Source organism: Canis aureus, chromosome 5, assembly GCF_053574225.1.
Source record: "Canis aureus isolate CA01 chromosome 5, VMU_Caureus_v.1.0, whole genome shotgun sequence".
Taxonomy (NCBI): domain Eukaryota; kingdom Metazoa; phylum Chordata; class Mammalia; order Carnivora; family Canidae; genus Canis; species Canis aureus.
The window spans coordinates 22,547,237-22,554,650 of NC_135615.1; the positions used below are offsets into that span (position 1 = coordinate 22,547,237).

The window sequence follows — 7,414 nt, forward strand, 5'->3', positions numbered from 1 at the left end:
TTATGATCTATTTGTATTTTCACATGAGGGAAGAGTTTGAAGATTGGCAACTCTGTAAACGTTGATGAGACTCACTAACTTATGGGTTCACTTTAAGTGGACAGAAAACTCTTGGCTATAATGTCAGGGCTGAAATAAAGCAGCAGAAGGCCTTTATTCTTGGATAGTGACATCCAGGCTAGTTACCCTTGTTAGTTCTTTAGACAGTTCATCAAATAGTTTAGGCAAGAACTGATTAAGCAGGGTTTTTTTTTTTAGTTAGTTAGTTAGTTAATTAATTAACTTATTTGACAAACAGAGAGAGAGATAGAGTAGGCAGAGGGGCAGGCAGAGGGGAAGGGAGAAGCAGGCTCTCCATTAAGCAGAGAGCTTGACTTGGAGGCTCAATCCCAGGACCCTGAGATCATGACCAGAGCAGACACCTTACTGATTGAGCCACTCAGGTGCCCCAATTAGGCAGTTTTTAAAGATATGTTTAAATAAGACCCTGACTCCACACCTTAACTTTTATTTATTTATTGTTTACTTACTTATTTTATTTATTCACCCACTCATTTTGTAGCCTGCTTGCTGGTACAGGAAGGTATAGGAAACTTGACTTTCTTTTTTCTTTCTTTCTTTTTTTTTTTTTTTTTTTTGGTGTCTGATCCTATTTATTTTGTCACTCTTAGAAAATCTCATTTTCCACTGGACTCAGACTTAGAGGTAGAAGCTCTCAGAGAGGACAGCCTCCGTCTCTTGGCAATCTGTTCCTGGCGTTTTTCTTTGGCCTCCTTCATTCTCTTGGCCAAAAGTTTAGCATATTCTGCAGCTTCTTCCTTATTTTTCTTAGTACGCTATTTCTTCAAAGCAATACGCCGACGTTTGTGTTGGAGGACACGTGGAGTAACAAGACGCTGAATCTTGGGTGCTTTGGTTCTAGGTTTCTTACCTTCTTTGTTTAGGGGCTTTCTAACAATATACTGGTGGACATCGTCTTCTTTTGACAGATTAAAAAGCTTTCAGATTCTGCTGGCTCTTTTGGGCCCCAGGTGACGAAGCACAGTAGTATCAGTGAGCCCAGGAATATACTTCTCCCATTTTTTTCACAATAACCAAATTGAGAACACTGAGATTGGCATCCACAATGCAACCCCAAACAGATTTGCGCTTCCTCTCTCCAGTCCTCCTGGGTTGGTAGCAGGAATGCCCCTTACTCAGCAGCAGGCAGACGCAGCCATGGGTGAAGACACCCTGCTTCATGGGGAAGCCTTGTTTGTCATTGCCACCACTGATTCGCACCATGTAACCCTTCCATTCCTCGCCCAGAGCATCGGCAGCAACTTCTGTGGCCATATGCTTCTCATTAAAGGTATGCAGTTTGTGCTCATCATCCACTTCAATGAGTTTCCGGCAGCCAGTGGCTGGGAAAGAGATGTTCAGCTTCATCCTGAAGCAGCATACTGCCTCGGAGGCACCACGAAAAAGAGCAGAAACTTGATTTTCATAGACCTTCAATTAATCCCATATTTTCAGGCCTTCCCTTTTTTAATATATAATTTTTTTCCGTATTTTATTTGAGAGAGAGAGAGAGAGAGAGCATAAGTGGGGGAGGAGGGGTAGAGGGAGAAGCAGACTCCCCACTGAGCAGGGAGCCCGATGTGGGACTCAATCCCAGGATCTTGAGGTCATGACCTGAGCTGAAGGCAAACACTTAACCGACTAAGCCACCCCAAGTGTCCTTCAGGACTTTTCTTAAGTTCCATTGTACCTGTTGCCCAAGCCAAGAGGTTCCATGTGGTTGTATTATATGGCTGTTCCATGCTGGCTTTCTGTTTTTTTGTTGTTTTTTTTTTTCATTAATTAATATTTCATCTGATTTTTGTTTTATAGGAATTTATTGAGTTTTCTTTTTATGTTAATAGCCTTCTTCCTATTCTCTTTGTGAACTTAAGTCTTTAAAAAATTCCATTACTATTATCTTAATAATTTCTCAGAAAGAGGATATAAATACATGTGCTTAATTAGCCTACCATATTAAACCTGCAGTCTCTACATCATTCTTTTTGATAGCTGCATAATGTAAAATTGTCTGGATTTTTAAAATATATATTAACCTGTCTTCTACTAATTAGCAGTTAATTTTGTGATTCCAAATACTGCTGCAATGAATATTTCTGGATATATCTCTATGCATTGTATATCTGTAGAATAAATTTCTAGAGGTAGTGTGTTGGATTGAAGGCTGTTGGAAAGCTCCCCTTTGGAGCACGTGTGTAGTTTTGGAAAGTGATATTGTATAGTGATTAAATGCATGAACTCTGGGGCCAGGCTGCCTGGGCTCATAATCTTGGCTCTCTTCCTTAGCAATGCTGTGACCTTGGGCAAGTTACTTAAGTTTCTGTGTCTTGTTTTTCTAATGGGTAAAAATGAGAATTAATAATATCACCTTTCTCCTAGGGTTGTGAGGATTAAATGAGTTAATTTGTTGAGAATCATGACTGATAATAAACACTCAATAACCATTATCTGTTACTACTGTTATTTTAGGTAAGACTTAGCTACCATGCTAGCTAAAAAGAAGCCACTGCCCTGCATGGGCTGGAGCTGGCACTCTGGCCAGAGTTCCTGAGCACAGGACCAAGAAGAGAAGATACAAAAGGTCTGGGGAGGGCTCAGAGCTTTTTTGCCCAGGAGCCTACCAACTGTAGCCACTTGAAAGCTGCATTGTTAATTGCTGTCTCTCTAGTTTTAGACAGTGTTTGCCATATAGTTGAGTAAATAAATGAATGAGTGAATGAAACCAAGTTTAAGAATTATTTTTACTTCTTTTTAATTCCCTCTTGCCATCTGCAAGCCATCTTTGCTTTACTGTAAACACGCCTGGTAGGGAGGGGACCACAAAGGAGCCTGTGAGGGAAGCATCTTAAAGTCACTCTGCCTGAGGGGATCATAGTGACCATGGCAGGAGAGACAAAACACAGTTCCTAGGGCTTCTCAGGAACACTTGGTTGAGGAGCCTACTAAAAGCCTCAACTTCCCGCTATCGTGGAGAGAAGGATTTACACTGCTTATACTTCAGTATTAAAGGGAGAATGATCCCTCATGACTGGGAAGTCTGGTATAGGTGGTTTAGCACAGGGCTTGCTACATGGTAACCTTTCAGTAATGGCAGTGTTTTATATTATATTTCTAAATTTTGCTAAAGACTAGAATAAAGTCTGCATTTGATGTTTTATCCACCTTCTTCAAATTATATCTGACCTGATGTATGATGGCCATAACTGCCCATTCACTGCAATGTTCCTAGTACAGCTGTTATGTCAATAAGATGATTGTCAAGTTGAGTGAGCCTCAGAGATCAGATAGGGTAGCAGTGATCTTAGACTTTCTACCAGTTCTTCTCAATAGCATAACCTTGTATCAGTATCTTGAAATTTCAAAGAATCATTTTCTGTCTCTGTGAAATGGGAGATTAGTACTATAGTATCTACCACCTGTTTGGGCTTAAGAGCACATCTTGACATTAAATTAAAAGAGAGAGAAATGAATAAATTAGAGTGGGTAATACACCCTGAAATCTTGATCTGAAAGTCACTATTAATGGTAGAACCATTACAGTATTATCTTTCTCCAACATTTCTAGCAGATGCTTGGCTAAGGAAAAAAATTTCAATTTTCAGCATATTCTCAGAATATGGTTATAATTTATTATTTTTCACCATTCACACATTAATGTGTTGAAAAAACAGATCTAAGTTCAAAAGGAGGTTATTTTCCAAAATTAATATACACAGTAAATGAATAGAACACACATTCATACATACATACTTGTGTTAATTATTCATTTTAGCTAATTATTCTTTTGTTTCAGTGTTGTTGAACATTAGTCATGGACTTAGCATGGGTAGTGAAAAAGAAAATTAATAAAGACTCAATTATAGTTACCAGAGGAGGAATATGGATCCTAAAGCCAGGAAGCTTGTTTGAGGAAGATTCAGGAAAGATCCAGGAAAGCCCCTGTGATATCAAACCCAAACATGGAGCTCTCCAGACAAAAGATTCAAATCTACCTCCTATTTTAATAATGAAACAGCTGCCAGGGTCGAGGACCCTCTAGGGGTCCTCATTTGTGATGGATAACTGAGTGGTGTTTGTTTTGTTTGGGAGAATAAATATTTGAAGGGAGTAATAGAAGAAGGTTATGCTGCTGTTATGATGTTATTGATACACAGGCTGACACTATTATGGCAGACGCTATCAGGCTACATTATCTTTATGCCTTCAAGGTAACCTGAAGCAACTGTCTTTTTACTTGGCACTACCTTACACTGAAGCGTCTGCCCTGCTGAGGGACTGTAACCCAAGCCAACACATGCCTCACAGACAGCTTTCTTTAGCCACTGACAGCATCAAGGAAGGAAGAGCGTGAAATCGCCCCGCGACAGACGCTTCCCGAAGGGGAGTTGGCTGCTAAATGACTCCAAGGGAGGGTGGCACTGCCATCTCCTAATCTTCTATTTAGGAGTAACCACTAGAAAGCCCTTCTCTTCAGGCAAGGAAATAGTTACTATAAGGAAACTGGAGGTGATGTGAACCCCTGGAGAGTTTTCCTGCTTTGAACTTTGCAATGTTTCCCTGCAGGTCATGTCCACATGGAAAGCAAGGCTCACCAAAAGACTGAAATCTCCATCTAGGAGGATGCATCCCTTTCCATGCTCAGCTCTGCTTGCTTGTTTTGGGAACACAAGGGAGAATGCACCCTTTGATCAGCCCAGCACAGCTGATACTCATTCCACCATCTATACTCAGCCCATGGCCAAAGCGAGCAGACATGCAAGTCACTCAAAAGGGGAAGAAGGAATTCCCGAGAAAAGGCAAGATTCTGGCATCCGTTCAGAGAAAAATGGCAGCACAAATCTGAATTCAAGTAACCACACTGTCAACCAGCCTGCTGAGACCCCTGAAGATTCTCCTGGGAACCCAGAAGATAAGTTGGACTGTGAGGCAGTTACTTTCCAGACTTCTATCCCCAGACCATCAATTATTGAAATGCCAGCGGTGAGTTTTCCCAATGCTATTATAGAAGGAATGGTGTTGGAGGAGTGTTCTTATTATTTGGTGGATGCCTTCAGGAAACAAACTTGTTTAATGTTAGTGAATAATATGTTGAGGGGAACTCTTATTGGTGAGAGGAAGTGTGTAAAGCCTTTTAAATTCTCATAAGGACCTCAAAGGATGTAAAGGGAGGCAATGATAATAAGCACTGGGGCCTTAGCAATGGCCAAAACTGGCCTTTAATTAACTGCCCATGGTGCTTCGGAGTCAACAGTGTCTCAACAGATTAGGGGTAAGATAGTCTGGGAAAGCTTTTTTGTTTTGTTTTTCTTTTTTTTTTTTAACTGGTACATGAGTTTATTTATATGAAAATCTACAATATAAAAGATTTAATTATAGAATTAAGGAATTTCCCCTACTTAAAATGGTACCAAGGCAGTTTGGGAAAATTTGGAAATGATGATCATTGTATATATAGTAGTAAAGAAAGGAACCAACCTGTAAAACTATTCGTAATATGGGTGTTCCTGCAATAGTTTCCCAACTCAGGCAGGAGAATGAAGCTATTTCAAAAAAAAAAAACAAAAAACAAAAAAACAAAAAAGTGCTGCTCTCCAAAGGCATCATGTTGAAATATTTATTTATCTGTCTTCCTGTTGGGGGCAATACCGAATTTTAATTGTTGACTATTCTGATTGGATTGAGCTATACAGCCATGCTGAAGTTCTTGGTAATCTCAAGAGACAGGGTTTTTTGAATGCTGTTTTCCAGAGATACCTTTTGAGCATTTTTCGGTCATATTCCTGGCCAAGTAGCTTAGGACCAGACTTAAAAAACTGAGAAGTCTTTGTGGATCCATTACTAAGATACTCCAATTTTCAAAAATCACTGTTTTCCATCTAGTTTAACAAATCATATTTTGTCTGACTTGCTGACCAAGAGGCCTCATTAGTACTGAAAACTGCTAAACAGTGAAGATAAGGTTAACACATGTTTTTAAAACTAATTTCATTTGATATTCTACAGGCTTATCTTAAATTACTGAAGCTTATCCCTATTGTCTAAATCTTTCTATTTTGAGATTGGACAGAGGATTTCACTCTGTTATAGCAAGAACTGTAGTGGTTTGGGGACACCTGGCTCTGTGGTTGAGCGAATACCCCTGGCTCAGGGCATGATCCCGCGGTCTCAGGATCAAGTCCCACATCGGGCTCCTTGCCTGGAGCCTGCTTCTCCCTCTGCCTACATCTCTGCCTTTCTCTCTCTGTGTCTTTCATGAATAAATAAATAAAATCTTAAAAAAAAAAGCACTGTAGTGGTTTGGTTCTCCTCCCCACCCAGCATCACCAAATCAAAACCCAAAACAAGCAAACAACCAAAAGCAAAAACATGTATTATTCAATTTTCAGTTTGTATCCACGTCCAGATGAAGATATTGTTAGCGGTATCATAGTAGGCTAAGTGGACATCCTGGCTGGGTTTTTATTTATTGCATCTTAAAAGACCCAATGATGTACTGGTTTTATGAGCTGGAAGGTTCTGTTGGGTAGAGATTTGAACAACCTAGGACCCACCCTATATTGCTAAATATAGCAGTGAATACAAAGGGTTGATTTGATTTTATCTTCCTGTCTTAGTGGAATATGTGACACAGGGACTCAAAGTAAATATGCATATTCAAATATAACCAATTAAACACAGTGAAGTAGCATCCATATTTATTGTCCACTAGTATGAGCAAGTCATGGATAGACTACAGAGGTGACACAGGCCTTACGATGGAACCGACCCCAATGTAAGGTTAAATACTAGTGTCTCAAGACACACATAAGATAGGTCGAAGGAGGTTGGAAAAGTACACTGTAGTGGAGGTGGAATTTGAGATTGATTTAGAAGGAGGGTTAGGATTTTTATGGCAGTGATGAATGGGAGGACATTGCAATAAAAGAAAATTGTATGAACAAAACCATGGATGTGGGGGAATGTAGCTTAGGGATATGTACATCAGATTGGCTAAGTTGGAGAGATACCTGGAAGGGTAGATTGAAGCCAAAAGTGAGATGTCTTGAATGCTATGGTCAGAAGTGAACTTAGTAGGCAGTGTGGAAGCTTTGAGAATTTTGGGCAGAGAAATTGCAGACCAAATTTTGGGCAGACCAAATTTTTGGTCATGCTTAGGATTTCATAAGTAGGATGGGTTAGAGTTGAGAAGACTTGGAGTTGAGGTCATTGTAATGATCTAGGCTTGAGGATATTGTAAAAAAAGAATAGCAGGGAGGTGAAGTGGGAGGACCAAAGAAGAAAGGACCACAAGGGACAACAAATGCAGTAGTTTTATGGGTCTCAGACCACGTGAGGAGGGAAGTGAGACCAAACT

At 39.9% G+C, this 7,414-nt stretch overlaps 1 pseudogene; it reads right to left on the reverse strand.

The window, feature by feature from the left end:
• Positions 1-551: 551 nt before the first annotated feature.
• On the reverse strand, positions 552-2,838 carry LOC144313811 (small ribosomal subunit protein eS6 pseudogene; annotated as a pseudogene).
• Between the last annotated feature and the right edge of the window lie 4,576 nt (positions 2,839-7,414).